Source organism: Babylonia areolata, chromosome 20 (assembly GCF_041734735.1).
Source record: "Babylonia areolata isolate BAREFJ2019XMU chromosome 20, ASM4173473v1, whole genome shotgun sequence".
Classification (NCBI taxonomy): Eukaryota; Metazoa; Mollusca; class Gastropoda; order Neogastropoda; family Buccinidae; genus Babylonia; species Babylonia areolata.
The window spans coordinates 4400702-4419066 of NC_134895.1; the positions used below are offsets into that span (position 1 = coordinate 4400702).

Sequence of the window (18365 nt, forward strand, 5' to 3'; positions counted from 1 at the left end):
ACCACCACCACTAACCACTCTATCCACCACTAACCACTCTACCCACCACCACCACTAACCACTCTACCCACCACCACCACTAACCACTCTACCCACCACCACCACTAACCACTCTACTCACCACCACCACTAACCACTCTACCCACCACTAACCACTCTACCCACCACCACCACTAACCACTCTATCCACCACCACCACTAACCACTCTACTCACCACTAACCACTCTACCCACCACCACCACTAACCACTCTACCCACCACTAACCACTCTACCCACCACCACCACTAACCACTCTACCCACCACTAACCACTCTACCCACCACCACCACTAACCACTCTACTCACCACCACCACTAACCACTCTACTCACCACCACCACTAACCACTCTACCCACCACCACTAACCACTCTACTCACCACCACCACTAACCACTCTACCCACCACCACCACTAACCACTCTACCCACCACTAACCACTCTACCCACCACTAACCACTCTACCCACCACCACCACTAACCACTCTATCCACCACTAACCACTCTATCCACCACTAACCACTCTATCCGCCACTGACCACTCTATCCACCACTAACCACTCCCTCCCTCACAGCACGCTGTGGCAGATTTGGCCAGGTGTTGTTGGACTTGTGATCCAGTGTTCAGCAGTGACCAGTCATCCAGGCCCCGTTTCGGCAAGGTGGTGTGTCCTCAATCAAGGCACTTTACTCCGACTTCCCTTACTCCGCCCAGGAGAAGTGAAAGGGTACCTGACAACGGCGGAAGGAGAGGACTGGGCCCCGCCTTCCTGTGCCGAGCCCTGGACACAGTGGATATGAATTCACTGCCTTCCTGTGCCGAGCCCTGGACACAGTGGATATGAATTCACTGCCTTCCTGTGCCGAGCCCTGGACACAGTGGATATGAATTCACTGCCTTCCTGTGCCGAGCCCTGGACACGGTGGATATGAATTCACTGCCTTCCTGTGCCGAGCCCTGGACACAGTGGATATGAATTCACTGCCTTCCTGTGCCGAGCCCTGGACACAGTGGATATGAATTCACTGCCTTCCTGTGCCGAGCCCTGGACACAATGGATATGAATTCACTGCCTTCCTGTGCCGAGCCCTGGACACAGTGGATATGAATTCACTGCCTTCCTATACCCAGCCGTGGACACGGTGGATATGAATTCACTGCCTTCCTGTGCCGAGCCCTGGACACGGTGGATATGAATTCACTGCCTTCCTGTGCCGAGCCCTGGACACAGTGGATATGAATTCGCTGCCTTCCTATGCCCAGCCCTGGACACGGTGGATATGAATTCACTGCCTTCCTGTGCCGAGCCCTGGACACGGTGGATATGAATTCACTGCCTTCCTGTGCCGAGCCCTGGACACGGTGGATATGAATTCACTGCCTTCCTGTGCCGAGCCCTGGACACAGAGGATATGAATTCGCTGCCTTCCTATGCCCAGCCCTGGACACAGTGGATATGAATTCACTGCCTTCCTGTGCCGAGCCCTGGACACAGTGGATATGAATTCGCTGCCTTCCTATGCCCAGCCCTGGACACAGTGGATATGAATTCACTGCCTTCCTGTGCCCAGCCCTGGACACAGTGGATATGAATTCACTGCCTTCCTGTGCCGAGCCCTGGACACAGTGGATATGAATTCACTGCCTTCCTGTGCCGAGCCCTGGACACGGTGGATATGAATTCACTGCCTTCCTGTGCCGAGCCCTGGACACGGTGGATATGAATTCACTGCCTTCCTGTGCCGATCCCTGGACACAGTGGATATGAATTCACTGCCTTCCTGTGCCGAGCGCTGGACACGGTGGATATGAATTCGCTGCCTTCCTGTGCCGATCCCTGGACACGGTGGATATGAATTCACTGCCTTCCTGTGCCGATCCCTGGACACGGTGGATATGAATTCGCTGCCTTCCTGTGCCGATCCCTGGACACGGTGGATATGAATTCACTGCCTTCCTGTGCCCAGCCCTGGACACGGTGGATATGAATTCACTGCCTTCCTGTGCCGAGTCCTGGACACGGTGGATATGAATTCACTGCCTTCCTGTGCCGAGCGCTGGACACAGTGGATATGAATTCACTGCCTTCCTGTGCCGATCCCTGGACACAGTGGATATGAATTCACTGCCTTCCTATGCCGATCCCTGGACACAGTGGATATGAATTCACTGCCTTCCTGTGCCCAGCCCTGGACACAGTGGATATGAATTCACTGCCTTCCTGTGCCCAGCCCTGGACACAGTGGATATGAATTCACTGCCTTCCTGTGCCGAGCGCTGGACACGGTGGATATGAATTCACTGCCTTCCTGTGCCGAGCGCTGGACACGGTGGATATGAATTTACTGCCTTCCTGTGCCGAGCCCTGGACACGGTGGATATGAATTCGCTGCCTTCCTATGCCCAGCCCTGGACACAGTGGATATGAATTCACTGCCTTCCTGTGCCGAGCGCTGGACACGGTGGATATGAATTCACTGCCTTCCTGTGCCGATCCCTGGACACAGTGGATATGAATTCGCTGCCTTCCTGTGCCGAGCCCTGGACACAGTGGATATGAATTCACTGCCTTCCTATACCCAGCCGTGGGCACGGTGGATATGAATTCACTGCCTTCCTGTGCCGAACCCTGGACACAGTGGATATGAATTCACTGCCTTCCTGTGCCGATCCCTGGACACAGTGGATATGAATTCGCTGCCTTCCTATGCCCAGCCCTGGACACAGTGGATATGAATTCACTGCCTTCCTGTGCCGAGCCCTGGACACGGTGGATATGAATTCACTGCCTTCCTGTGCCGATCCCTGGACACAGTGGATATGAATTCACTGCCTTCCTGTGCCGATCCCTGGACACAGTGGATATGAATTCACTGCCTTCCTGTGCCGAGCCCTGGACACAGTGGATATGAATTCGCTGCCTTCCTATGCCCAGCCCTGGACACAGTGGATATGTATTCACTGCCTTCCTGTGCCGAGCCCTGGACACAGTGGATATGAATTCACTGCCTTCCTGTGCCGAGCCCTAGACACGGTGGATATGAATTCACTGCCTTCCTGTGCCGAGCCCTGGACACAGTGGATATGAATTCACTGCACCGATAAAAGGGCTATGTGACCTTTATTTAACCTTTTCATTTTACTACTCGCTGTTATTAAAAGAAAAAAGAAAAGTTGTTGTTGTTTTTAAAAACTGCGATTCGTACAAACACATCTCCACGCTTGAGAGACAACAGACTTTACTGATTGCAGATATGGATAGTTAAATAACGAGGTCATCCACCCGGGGTATGATCACATCGGCGTCAGACGTGCCTTGGCGCCAGTTGTTCTGTCGCCAGTTCTTCAAGTGCTTACTTGAAAGATAGTGCTTTCCAAGGTGCAGTGGGGAGGGGGGGGGGGAGGCGAGGGGGCGAACGAGAGGGTTGGGGAGAGATCAAGATGAAACTGTGTTCGAGGAGGGTGTGTGTGTATGGGGGGATGGTGGTGGTGGCCGGGCTGTCAAGTTTGATAGACAGAGAGACAGACAGACAGACAGAGAAACAGAGGCAGCAAAAGAGGCAGAGGCAGACAGAGAAAGAGACAGACAGACAGACAGAGAAACAGAGGCAGCAAAAGAGGCAGAGGCAGACAGAGAAAGAGATAGACAGAGGACAGAGGACCGAGAGACAGAGAGTATTAAATCCAAGCCCTCATGTCTTCGTTTTGCATAAAGAAACTGAAGCAGTGTCAAACACCAGTTTTCGTTCAATTCTTAACCTAATAAAAAAAAACTGATTTGGACTGGATATTAATTTGTGGATGGATGTATGCGTGTATGGATGGATGGATGTACTGTAGTGTACTGCAGTGTATCAGAAGGTGTTGTGCAGTGCAGCTTAGTTGTCAAGTGCAGCATTGTCCTGTGTTGTGTTTATGTCAGACTGCGTTAGTGTTGTTTGGTGATGTATATCGTCCTGCCCTGCCCTGCCCTGCCCTGCCCTGCCCTGCCCTGCCCTGCCCTGCCCTGCCCTGCCCTGCCCTGCCCTGCCCTGTCCTGCCCTGCCCTGCCCTGCCCTGCCCTGCCCTGCCCTGCCCTGCCCTGCCCTGTCCTGTCCTGCCCTGCCCTGCCCTGCCCTGTCCTGCCCTGTCCTGTCCTGTCCTGTCCTGTCCTGTCTTTTGTTCTACACTGTTCCATTCTGTTGCACTGCATTACATTGCCAACTGCTTGATGGCAACTTCGCATGCTCTGAGGAGATTTTTTGTCCCAGTGATATACTCTCTAGTGTTTTTTTTTTTAGGGTTCTTGTTGTTGTTGTTTGTTGTAGTTGTTTTTGTGCGTGCGTGCATGCGTGCGTGATTGTTGATGATCTGTCACTGTGTAACAAAGGGAAACTTAATCTCATTAGGAAACAGAGACTTGTAAGGAGGACGCTTTTAGCTTCCTTTCTCTTCATTCATTCATTCAATATTCCGTATTGAACAGTCGAGGATTGAAGCGGTGATTGAAGAGAGTGCTCAGTTTTTATCCCCTCCCCCGAGCCCCCACTCTCTCCTTATCCTGACGGCTTTAATAACGCCTTATTCATTACGTGCCCCCCCCCCCCTCTCTCCCTATCCTGACGGCTTTAATAACGCCTTATTCATTACGTGCCCCCCCCCCCCTCTCTCCCTATCCTAACGGCTTTAATAACGCCTTATTCATTACGTGCCCCGCCCCCCCCCCCCCCTCTCTCCCTATCCTGACGGCTTTAATAACGCCTTATTCATTACGTGCCCCGCCCCCCCCCCCCTCTCTCCCTATCCTGACGGCTTTAATAACGCCTTATTCATTACGTATCCCCTACCCCCCACTCTCTCCCTATCCTGACGGCTTTAATAACGCCTTATTCATAACGTATCCCCCCCCCTCTCTCCCTATCCTTACGGCCCCTACCCCCAACTCTCTCTCCCTATCCTGACGGCTTTAATAACGCCTTATTCATTACGTGCCCCCCCCCCCTCCCCACTCTCTCCCTATCCTGACGGCTTTAATAACGCCTTATTCATTACGTATCCCCCCCTCCCCCCACTCTCTCCCTATCCTGACGGCTTTAATAACGCCTTATTCATTACGTATCCCCCCCCTCCCCCCACTCTCTCCCTATCCTGACGGCTTTAATAACGCCTTATTCATTACGTGCCCCCCCCCCTCTCTCTCTCTATCCTGACGGCTTTAATAACGCCTTATTCATTACGTGCCCCCCCCCCCTCTCTCTCTCTCTATCCTGACGGCTTTAATAACGCCTTATTCATTACGTGCCCCCCCCCTCTCTCTCTCTATCCTGACGGCTTTAATAACGCCTTATTCATTACGTGCCCCCCCCCCCTCTCTCTCTCTATCCTGACGGCTTTAATAACGCCTTATTCATTACGTGCCCCCCCCCCCCTCTCTCTCTCTATCCTGACGGCTTTAATAACGCCTTATTCATTACGTGCCCCCCCCCCCTCTCTCTCTCTATCCTGACGGCTTTAATAACGCCTTATTCATTACGTGCCCCCCCCCCTCTCTCTCTCTATCCTGACAGCTTTAATAACGCCTTATCCATTACGTATCCACCTGCCGCCGCAGTGGTATGAAATAAAAGTCTGACGTATTGTAAGGCAAGGTGTGGTACGGGAGGGGGTGGGGGGGGGGGGGGGGGGGGGGGGGGGGGGGGGGGGGGGGGGGGGGGGGGGGGGGGGGCTGGCATCAGTTATCTGCATAAAGTATTGCTCTCCGTCTGGCCTGCTGGCTGTCTGTCTGTCTGCCAGCCTGCCTGCTTGTCTCTCTGTCAGCCTGCCTGACTGTTTGTCTGTCCGTCTGACTGACTTTCTGTTTGTTATTTCAGTCGTTTCTTTTCTGTCTCTGTCCCTCTCTTCCACTGTGTTTCTCTCTGCGGCTCTCTGTGGATTGTGTCTGACCTGTCCGTCCCTTTGACGTCTCATTGTCTGTCTGAGAGAGAGAGAGAGAGAGATTATGTGTGAGAGAGAGAGAGAGAAGAGACAGAGAGTGTGTGTGAGAGAGAAGAGAGAGACAGAGAGTGTGTGTGTGTTTGCGTGAGAGAGAGAGAGAGAGAGAGAGAGAGAGAGAGAGAGAGAGAAAGAGACAGAGGAGAGTGTGTGTGTGTACGTGAGAGAGTGTGTATGAGAGAGAGGGAGAGAGGAGAGAGACAGAGAGAGAGTCAGAGAGAGGGGGGAGTGTGTGTATGAGAGAGAGAGAGCGAGGGAGAGAGAGAGTGTGTGTATGTGTTTGTGTGTGTGTGTGAGAGAGAGAGAGAGAGAGAGAGAGAGGGAGAAACAGAGACAGACACAGACACAGACAGGCAGACAGACAGACAGAGACAGAGACAGACAGAGATAGAGAGATACGGATACAGACCTGTCAGTGAAATCTTGATCAGGATTCTTACCCTATACAACGGCGCCGCCATGAAAGAATTACGATTGATGTGCGAGTCAGACAGACGTCTCCTTGGTTAGGACTCCTGCTAAAGCCCAGTGTCCCTGCTAGTAACATCACAGAGCCGTAATACAAGTGGCTCTTGCCCTCAAAGCTCTTGTCAAGAGCATTGTCCAACAAGTGTATTGTCCAACACTGAAACTCCCCAGTGATTTCCATTCACTCCCATGACACGCTTCCCTTCCACAAGTATTTCTTTCTTTCACTTTTTACCTTCTTGCTTTCCTTGCTCTTCTTTCTTCCTTATTTCTTTTTTTCCTTCTTGCGTTATTATCTTTCTTTATTTTCTTCACCTTCACTTTTTTGTCTTCTTTACTTTTGACCTGTCAAAACCCAGTTTTTTTGGTTTTTTTCTTTTTACGCCAATGGCTACCATTCATTCACGAGCCTACACCATTATTAAAACGTCCATCACTCAACTCTAAAAGACGCCTTCTCCAAATGGGTGAATAAAGATGTATTGTATTGTAATGGATCCGTCAGTGCTGTGTGCTTGGTTTTTCTTCAAGCTTGATGTTTTATGCATTTGCAGGTTCGTGAATAGCATTCGTTTCCGAAGGAACTAAAAGAAGGAGCCTCCCTGCCAGTTCTTTTATATCAGGCAGAAGATCTTCGGGGTATGATTTGAAATGGTTTATTGCTGACCATCTTTTGCTCACACAGAGAGCTGTCAAGATTTGACTTGTGAAGCGTCTTTGAACTTGCCTTCTGACAGTTTGTGTCTGCGTGTCGCACTGAGTGTGTGTGTGTGTGTGTGTGTGTGTGTCCGTGCGTGTGTGTGTATGTGTGTGTTCGCGCGCTTGTGTGTGTGTGTGTGTGTGTGTGTGCGTGTGTGTTTGTTTGTGTATGCGTGTGTGCGTGTGTGTGTGTGTGGGTGTGTGTTTCGTTTGTGTATGTGTGTGCGTGCGTGCGTGCGTGCGTGTGTGCGTGTGTGTGTGTGTGTGTGTGTGTATGCGCGCGCGCGCGCACATAAACACGCGAGTACCCAAGCTTTTGAAGATTGATGAGTCAGTGCATCCATGTGACTGCAGGATTTCTCCACATCTGGACCATTCTCCTGTCAGTCAACAACTGTTGATATTTACCTATCCACCACCACCACTAACCACTCTACCCACCACCACCACTAACCACTCTACCCATCAACCACCACTAACCACTCTACCCACCACCACCACTAACCACTCTACCCACCACCACCACTAACCACTCTACCCACCACCACCACTAACCACTCTACCCACCACCACCACTAACCACTCTACCCACCACCACCACTAACCACTTTACCCACCACCACCAATAATCACTCTACCCACCACCACCACTAACCACTCTACCCACCACCACCAATAATCACTCTACTCACCACCACCACTAACCACTCTACCCACCACTAACCACTCTACCCACCACCACCACTAACCACTCTATCCACCACTAACCACTCTACTCACCACCACCACTAACCACTCTACCCACCACCACCACTAACCACTCTACTCACCACCACCACTAACCACTCTACTCACCACCACCACTAACCACTCTACCCACCACTAACCACTCTACCCACCACCACCACTAACAACTCTACCCACCACCACCACTAACCATTCTATCCACCACTAACCACTCTACCCACCACCACCACTAACCACTCTACCCACCACTAACCACTCTACCCACCACCAACCACTCTACTCACCACCACCACTAACCACTCTACCCACCACTAACCACTCTACTCACCACCACCACTAACCACTCTACCCACCACTAACCACTCTACCCACCACCACTAACCACTCTACTCACCATCACCACTAACCACTCTACCCACCACTAACCACTCTACTCACCACCACCACTAACCACTCTACTCACCATCACCACTAACCACTCTATCCACCACAAACCACTCTACTCACCACCACCACTAACCACTCTACCCAGCACTAACCACTCTACTCACCACCACCACTAACCACTCTATCCACCACTAACTACTCTACTCACCACCACCACTAACCACTCTACCCACCACCACTAACCACTCTACCCACCACCACTAACCACTCTACTCACCACCACCACTAACCACTCTACCCACCACTAACCACTCTACTCACCACCACCACTAACCACTCTACCCACCACCACTAACCACTCTACCCACCACTAACCACTCTACTCACCACCACCACTAACCACTCTATCCACCACTAACCACTCTACCCACCACCACCACTAACCACTCTACCCACCACTAACCACTCTACCCACCACCACTAACCACTCTACTCACCACCACCACTAACCACTCTACCCACCACTAACCACTCTATTCACCACCACCACTAACCACTCTACCCACCACTAACCACTCTACCCACCACCACTAACCACTCTACCCACCACCACCACTAACCACTCTACCCACCACCACCACTAACCACTCTACCCACCACCACCACTAACCACTCTACCCACCACTAACCACTCTACCCACCACCACCACTAACCACTCTACTCACCATCACCACTAACCACTCTACCCACCACTAACCACTCTACCCACCACCACTAACCACTCTACTCACCACCACCACTAACCACTCTACCCACCACTAACCACTCTATTCACCACCACCACTAACCACTCTACCCACCACTAACCACTCTACTCACCACCACTAACCACTCTACCCACCACCACCACTAACCACTCTACCCACCACCACCACTAACCACTCTACCCACCACTAACCACTCTACCCACCACCACCACTAACCACTCTACTCACCATCACCACTAACCACTCTACCCACCACTAACCACTCTACTCACCACCACCACTAACCACTCTACTCACCATCACCACTAACCACTCTATCCACCACAAACCACTCTACTCACCACCACCACTAACCACTCTACCCACCACTAACCACTCTACTCACCACCACCACTAACCACTCTACCCACCACCACCACTAACCACTCTACTCACCACCACCACTAACCACTCTACTCACCACCACCACTAACCACTCTACCCACCACTAACCACTCTACCCACCACTAACCACTCTACTCACCACCACCACTAACCACTCTACTCACCATCACCACTAACCACTCTATCCACCACAAACCACTCTACTCACCACCACCACTAACCACTCTACCCACCACTAACCACTCTACTCACCACCACCACTAACCACTCTACCCACCACTAACCACTCTACCCACCACTAACCACTCTACTCACCACCACCACTAACCACTCTACCCACCACCCCCACTAACCACTCTACTCACCACCACCACTAACCACTCTACCCACCACCACCACTAACCACTCTACTCACCACCACCAAGCCCTTATGTTTTCGTTTTCCATAAAGAAACTGAAGCAGTGTCAAATACCAGTCTTCGTTCAATTCTTAACCTAATAAAAAAAAACTGATTTGGGCTGGATATTAATTTGTAGATGGATATATGCGTAAGTGGATGGATGGATGCGTGTATGGATGGATGGATGGATGGATGGATGTACTGTAGTGTACTGCAGTGTATCAGAAGGTGTTGTGCAGTGCAGCTTAGTAGTCAAGTGCAGCATTGTCCTGTGTTGTGTTTATGTCAGACTGCGTTAGTGTTGTTTGGTGATGTATATCGTCCTGCCCTGCCCTGCCCTGCCCTGCCCTGCCCTGCCCTGTCCTGCCCTGCCCCGCCCCGCCCTGCCCTGCCCTGCCCTGCCCTGCCCCGCCCTGCCCTGCCCTGCCCTGCCCTGCCCTGCCCTGCCCCGCCCCGCCCTGTCCTGCCCTGCCCTGCCCTGCCCTGCCCTGCCCCGCCCTGCCCTGTCCTGCCCTGCCCTGCCCTGCCCTGCCCTGCCCTGCTCTGCCCTGTCCTGTCCTGTCCTGTCCTGTCTTTTGTTCTACACTGTTCCATTCTGTTGCACTGCATTACATTGCCAACTGCTTGATGGCAACTTCGCATGCTCTGAGGAGATTTTTTTGTCCCAGTGATATACTCTCTAGTGTTTTTTTTAAGGGTTCTTCTTGTTGTTGTTTGTTGTAGTTGTTTTTGTGCGTGCAAGCCTGCGTGCGTGATTGTTCATGATCTGTCAAGGGAAACTTAATCTCATTTGGAAACAGAGACTTGTAAGGAGGACGCTTTTAGCTTCCTTTCTCTTCATTCATTCATTCAATATTCCGTATTGAATAGTCGAAGATTGAAGCGGTGATTGAAGAGAGTGCTCAGTTTTTATCCCCTCCCCCGAGCCCCCCCTCTCTCCCTATCCTGACGGCTTTAATAACGCCTTATTCATTACGTGCCCCCCCCCCTCTCTCCCTATCCTGACGGCTTTAATAACGCCTTATTCATTACGTGCCCCCCCCGCCCCCCCCCCCTCTCTCTCCCTATCCTGACGGCTTTAATAACGCCTGACGGCTTTAATAACGCCTTATTCATTACGTATCCCCTACCCCACACTCTCTCCCTATCCTGACGGCTTTAATAACGCCTTATTCATTACGTATCCCCTACCCCACCCCCCCCCCCTCTCTCTCCCTATCCTGACGGCTTTAATAACGCCTTATTCATTACGTGCCCCCCCCCCTCTCTCTCTCTATCCTGACGGCTTTAATAACGCCTTATTCATTACGTGCCTCCCCCCCTCTCTCTCTCTATCCTGACGGCTTTAATAACGCCTTATTCATTACGTGTCCCCCCCCCCCCCTTCTCTCTCCCTATCCTGACGGCTTTAATAACGCCTTATTCATTACGTGCCCCCCCCCCCCCTCTCTCTCTCTATCCTGACGGCTTTAATAACGCCTTATTCATTACTGCCCCCCCCCCCCTCTCTCCCTATCCTGACGGCTTTAATAACGCCTTATTCATTACGTATCACCCCCCCCAACTCTCTCCCTATCCTGACGGCTTTAATAAGGCCTTATTCATTACGTGCCCCCCCCCCCCCCTCTCTCTCTCTCCCTATCCTGACGGTTTTAATAACGCCTTATTCATTACGTATCCCCCCCCCCTACACACACGCTCCTCCCCTATCCTGACGGCTTTAATAACGCCTTATTCATACGTGCCCCCCCCCCCTCTCTCTCTCCCTATCCTGACGGCTTTAATAACGCCTTATTCATTACGTGCCCCCCCCCCTCTCTCTCTCCCTATCCTGACGGCTTTAATAACGCCTTATTCATTACGTGCCCCCCCCCCCTCTCTCTCCTATCCTGACGGGCTTTAATAACGCCTTATTCATTACGTGCCCCCCCCCCCCCTCTCTCCTCCCTATTCCTGACGGCTTTAATAACGCCTTATTCATTACGTGCCCCCCCCCCCCCCCCTCTCTCTCCCTATCCTGACGGCTTAAATAACGCCTTATTCATTACGTATCCCCCTGTCGCTCTCTCTCTAGTCCTGACGGCTTTAATAACGCCTTATTCATTACGTATCCCCCCCCCCACACACACACACACACTCTCTCCCTATCCTGACGGCTTTAATAACGCCTTATTCATTACGTATCCCCCTGTCGCTCTCTCTCTATCCTGACGGCTTTAATAACGCCTTATTCATTACGTATCCCCCCCACACACACACACACACACACACTCTCTCCCTATCCTGACGGCTTTAATAACGCCTTATTCATTACGTATCCCCCCCCACACACACACACACACACTCTCTCCCTATCCTGACGGCTTTAATAACGCCTTATTCATTACGTATCCCCCCCCCCCCACTCCCCCCACTCTCTCCCTATCCTGACGGCTTTAATAACGCCTTATTCATGCCCCCCCCCCCCCCCCCCCCTCTCTCTCTCTCTCTATCCTGACAGCTTTAATAACGCCTTATCCATTACGTATCCACCTGCCGCCGCAGTGGTATGAAATAAAAGTCTGACGTATTGTAAGGCAAGGTGTGGTACGGGAGGGGGTGGGGGGGCTGGCATCAGTTATCTGCATAAAGTATTGCTCTCCGTCTGGCCTGCTGGCTGTCTGTCTGTCTGCCAGCCTGCCTGCTTGTCTCTCTGTCAGCCTGCCTGACTGTTTGTCTGTCCGTCTGTCTGACTTTCTGTTTGTTATTTCAGTCGTTTCTTTTCTGTCTCTGTCCCTCTTCCATTGTGTTTCTCTCTGCGGCTCTCTGTGGATTGTGTCTGAGCTGTCCGTCCCTTTGACGTCTCATTGTCTGTTTGTCTGTCTGTCTGTCTGCGTCTGTCTGTCAGCCTGTCTGTCTGTCAGTCTGTCTCATTCTATCTCTCATGAGGTTTTCGTGTGTGTGTGTGTGTGTGTGTGTGTGTGTGTGTGTGTGTGTGTGTGTGTGTGTGTGTGTGTGCGCGCGCTCTCATGCACACAGAAACGTGAAAATTCACACACACACACACACACACACACACACACACACACACACGAACACACGCACGCACTTACACAGTCACTGGAACAACAACCACCAAAGTATCGATGACCGAGGAACAAAGGACTGCTGTAATGCCACCCAAACATCTCCAGCAGCAGCACATCACACATAAAACAACGAAGCATGAAGCTTATCTTTTGTGCACCCTGAAGGGGGTTTCTTGTTATACACCAAACTGAAAACCTGTGTTGAACTAATGGCAAACTGAAGACTGGTATTGAGCTAATGGCAAAGAGAAAACCGGTGTTGAGCTGATGGCAAATTGAAAACCGGTATTGAGCTAATGGCAAAGTGAAAACCGGTATTGAGCTAATGGCAGAGACTGGAAAATGAGAGTGAGAGAGAGAAAGAGAAAGAGAGGGAGAGACAAAAGGAAGAGGGTAGTACACATAAGAATAAGAGAGATGGGGGGCAGGGAGAGTGTGTGCACGTGAGTGTGTGTGTGAGAGAGAGAGAGACAGACAGACAGACAGACAGACAGACAGACAGACAGAGATAGAGTGAGAGAGAGAGAGAGAGAGAGGGAAGAGAGAGAGTGTGTGTGTATGGTATGAGAGAGAGAGAGCGAGGGGAGAGAAAGTGTGTGTATGTGTTTGTGTGAGGGAGAGAGAGAGAGAGAGTCTCTGTGTGTTCGGGGCAGGGGCGAGTGTGTGGGTTCGTGTGTGTGAGAGGGAGAGAGAGAGAGAGAGAGAGAGAGAGAAACAGTGAGAGAGAAACAGTGAGAGAGAGAAACTGACAGAAACAGAGAGAGAGAAACAGAGACAGACAGAGGCACAGACAGACAGAGACAGACAGAGATAGAGAGATACGGATACAAACCTGTCAGGAAATCTTGATCAGGATTCTTACCCTATACAACGGCGCCATGAAAGAATTACGATTGATGTGCGAGTCAGACAGACGTCTCCTTGGTTAGGACTCCTGCTAAAGCCCAGTGTCCCTGCTAGTAACATCACAGAGCCGTATCACACAAGTGGCTCTTGCCCTCAAAGCTCTTGTCAACTCATGAAAATCAACCAGGCTTTAAGGTTCTTTCGGGCAGAACGATTTACCTTTTCTTGTTGAGCAGGCTGCAGGAATGAAGGGAAGCAGTTCTAGCGGCTGGCTAATGATAGATCCATATTGGACGGGTACCCGTGGGCGCTGGGAAATTCCTATGCTTCAGTTGTACGCGTGCAAACACGTAAATGGCGTGTTCACAAGGACTGGACGCTGACGTTCTCTCTGTCTGTCTGTCTGTCTGTCTGTGGGTCTGTCTGTCTGTCTGTTAGTTCATTCGTTTAACTCTCTCCCTACGAACGCCGAAAGAGACGACGTTAACTCACTCAGTACGGCCAGTCCTCTCTTCTCCTCTATACAGACCCCTCGGATGTCCAGTGGGTGTCTGAACGACCCAACCTTTAGCTTCCGTCGTCAGAATTGTGGTATTCTTTGTCAACATTCACCTCTTCAGTATAAGCGCCTTCTGCTTGCAATATTTTGATGATGGTAATTGGGGTGAAACGCTGTTAACGTCGTCTCTTTCGCCGTTCGTATGGAAAGAGTTAACAGCGTTTCACCCCAGTTACCATCATCAAAATATTACAAGCGGAAGGCTCTTATTCTGAAGAAGTGAATGTTGACAAAGAATACCACAATTCTGACGACGGAAGCTAAAGGTTTGGTCATTCAGACACCCACTGGACATCCGAGGGGTCTGTGTAGAGAGGACTGGCCGTACTGAGTGAGTTAACGTCTATCCAAAACTGTGATTCTGGACGTTCTGACTGTCTGTCTGTCTGTCTATATAACATTAACGGCAAGAAGACGTGGGCAACGAGTGTTCTTCGGTGTTTAAATTCTTGTGGTTTTTGCATTTCTGTAGGATACCCAGAGTGTTGAAGATGTTGCAGTTCTTTCTTTTCAAGTGCTTTAGTTTCAGTTTCAGTTTCAGTAGCTAAAGGAGGCGTCATTGCGTTCGGACAAATCCATATACGCTACACCACATCTGCCAAGCAGATGCTGACCAGCAGCGTAACCCAATGCGCTTAGTCAGGTCTTGAGAAAAAAAAGAATAATAAATAACTACATAAAAAAGAACTACTACTACTACTACTAACATGTATAAGGCGTAAAAACTTGAAGTCAACTATAAGCGTACATAAATAAATAAACAATATTTTTTTTTAAGTGCTTTAGGCAACGAATTATTGATCGCAGGTGGCAAGACCGACATGATCACACGGAAACCAGTGATATATTTCCACAATTCAGACTTTTCAAAAATCCGCACGTCATTGAGCCATAAATTGAGTTTGAACTGAACGGAAGATTATACAAAACGTGCATTGACAAAATAATTGATTTGGTGTTTGTGATAATATTGCTACTCATTGTTTCAGCTTCACCATCATCACCAAACAACGACAAGAAGAAGAAGAAGACTGACGGGTGCAATAGCCGAGTGGTTAAAGCGCTGGACTGAGGGTCCCGGGTTCGAATCTCGGTGCACCTGGTGGGTAAAGGGTGGAGATTTTTCCGATCTCCCAGGTCAACATATGTGCAGACCTGCTAGTGCCTGAACCCCCTTCGTGTGTATGCGCACGCAGAAGATCAAATACGCACGTTAAAGATCCTGTAACCCATGTCAGCGTTCGGTGGGTTATGGAAATAAGAATATACCCAGCATGCACACCCCCGAAAACGGAGTATGGCTGCCTACATGGCGGGGTAAATAAAAACGGTCATACACGTAACATGTTACATGTCTGTCTGAGTGTGTATGCGTGTGCGTCTGAAATGCGATTGAATGACACAGGAAACGAATGATGAGCGCCCAGTGGCAGCCGTCAGTCGGCTCTACCCAGGTAGGCAGCCTGTGGTGCAAATGTCTCCGTGTATGTAAAGCGCTTAGAGCTTGGTCTCTGACCGAGGATAGGCGCTATATAAGTATCCACATCAATCAATCAATCAAGAAGAAGAAGAAGAAGAAAACATACTACCTACCTGCTCCCTTTCCCAAGAGCGTGCACGATAGAACACCACACAAAGCCCCGGCAAGTGAAACAGATTAACCCACTGAATGGCTGCCACTCATACCTCTCATTCCCCAACAACCAACTCCACCGGTTTGACAGAGAGAGAGGAGGGGTGGGGGAGAGAGAGGGGGGAGGAGAGAGAGGGGGAGGGAGGGAGAGGGGGCGAGAGGGGGGGAGAGAAAGAGGGAGAGAGAGGGGGGGAGAGAGAGGGGGGAGAGAAAGAGGGAGAGAGAGAGGAGGAGATAGAAAGAGGAGAGAGAGAGAGGGGGGGGGGAGAGTGAGAGGGAGGAGAGAGAGAGAGAGACAGAGACAGAGAGAGAAAGACAGAGAGAGAAATGAAATAAAGAAATAAAGCGAGAACTGAGAGGAGAGTACGGACGCTTACCCATGCATACAATCTTCTCTTTAAACATGATATAAAAAAAATTTAAAAAGTAGATATAAACACGTAGCTATTTGGATTACTGAGAGGGGAGCACGCACGGTTTACCTATGCATGCAATCTCCTCTTTGAACATAAAATACAAAAGTTGACATAAACGGGTAGCTATTTCTATGGAGGGCAGGGTGGATGGGGTGACGGGGGAGGAGGAAGGGCTGGTGGAAGTGGGAGTGGAAAAGGGGAGTGGGGGGGTAACTAGGGTTGGGGTGTTGGTGGGGGGTGGGGGTGGCGCGGTGGGAGAGCGAGGTAAGGTGAAGGAAGTGTTGCTGACGTGAGGGAGGAAGGGGGGGGGGGAGTGGGCAAGGTGAAGGAAGTGTTGCTGACGTGAGGGAGGAGGGGGGGGGGGGAAGGAAGTGGGCAAGGTGAAAGAAGTGTTGACGTGAGGGAGGAGGGGGGGAGGAAGTGGGCAAGGTGAAGGAAGTGTTGCTGACGTGAGGGAGGAAGGGGTGAGCGGGCAAGGTGAAGGAAGTGTTGCTCACGTGAGGGAGGAGGGGGGGAGGAAGTGGGCAAGGTGAAGGAAGTGTTGCTGACGTGAGGGGGGAAGGGGGCAGTGGGCAAGGTGAAGGAAGTGTTGCTGACGTGAGGGAGGAAGGGGTGAGCGGGCAAGGTGAAGGAAGTGTTGCTGACGTGAGGGAGGAAGGGGGCAGTGGGCAAGGTGAAGGAAGTGTTGCTGACGTGAGGGAGGAAGGGGCAGTGGGCAAGGTGAAGGAAGTGTTGCTGACGTGAGGGAGGAAGGGGGGGAGTGGGCAAGGTGAAGGAAGTGTTGCTGACGTGAGGGAGGAGGGGGGCAGTGGGCAAGGTGAAGGAAGTGTTGCTGACGTGAGGGAGGGGGGGGCAGTGGGCAAGGTGAAGGACGTGTTGCTGACGTGAGGGAGGGGGGGCAGTGGGCAAGGTGAAGGAAGTGTTGCTGACGTGAGGGAGGAAGGGGGCAGTGGGCAAGGTGAAGGAAGTGTTGCTCACGTGAGGGAGGAGGGGGGGAGAGGGCAAGGTGAAGGAAGTGTTGCTGACGTGAGGGAGGACGGGGGGGGAGTGGGCAAAGTGAAGGAAGTGTTGCTGACGTGAGGGAGGAAGGGGGCAGTGGGCAAGGTGAAGGAAGTGTTGCTGATGTGAGGGAGGAAGGGGGCAGTGGGCAAGGTACAAAAAGTGTTGTTGACATTAGGGAGGAAGGGGGCAGTGGGCAAGGTGAAGGAAGTGTTGCTGACGTGAGGGAGGAAGGGGTGAGCGGGCAAGGTGAAGGAAGTGTTGCTGACGTGAGGGAGGAAGGGGGCAGTGGGCAAGGTGAAGGAAGTGTTGCTGACGTGAGGGAGGAAGGGGCAGTGGGCAAGGTGAAGGAAGTGTTGCTGACGTGAGGGAGGAAGGGGGGGAGTGGGCAAGGTGAAGGAAGTGTTGCTGACGTGAGGGAGGAGGGGGGCAGTGGGCAAGGTGAAGGAAGTGTTGCTGACGTGAGGGAGGGGGGGCAGTGGGCAAGGTGAAGGACGTGTTGCTGACGTGAGGGAGGGGGGGCAGTGGGCAAGGTGAAGGAAGTGTTGCTGACGTGAGGGAGGAAGGGGGCAGTGGGCAAGGTGAAGGAAGTGTTGCTCACGTGAGGGAGGAGGGGGGGAGAGGGCAAGGTGAAGGAAGTGTTGCTGACGTGAGGGAGGACGGGGGGGGGAGTGGGCAAAGTGAAGGAAGTGTTGCTGACGTGAGGGAGGAAGGGGGCAGTGGGCAAGGTGAAGGAAGTGTTGCTGATGTGAGGGAGGAAGGGGGCAGTGGGCAAGGTACAAAAAGTGTTGTTGACATTAGGGAGGAAGGGGGCAGTGGGCAAGGTGAAGGAAGTGTTGCTGACGTGAGGGAGGAGGGGGGCAGTGGGCAAGGTGAAGGAAGTGTTGCTGACGTGAGGGAGGAAGGGGGCAGTGGGCAAGGTGAAGGAAGTGTTGCTGACGTGAGGGAGGAAGGGGGCAGTGGGCAAGGTGAAGGAAGTGT

General features: G+C 51.7%; 1 protein-coding gene across 2 annotated transcripts in view; it reads right to left on the minus strand.

The window, feature by feature from the left end:
* LOC143294795 (uncharacterized) overlaps positions 1-16067 on the minus strand; it is a 35713-nt gene extending 19646 nt beyond the window's left edge. For both annotated transcript variants that reach the window (XM_076606279.1, XM_076606277.1), the window contains exon 1: positions 15930-16067. The gene's annotated coding sequence lies outside the window, so the exon portion shown is untranslated. The remainder of the gene's footprint in view (positions 1-15929) is intronic.
* Between the last annotated feature and the right edge of the window lie 2298 nt (positions 16068-18365).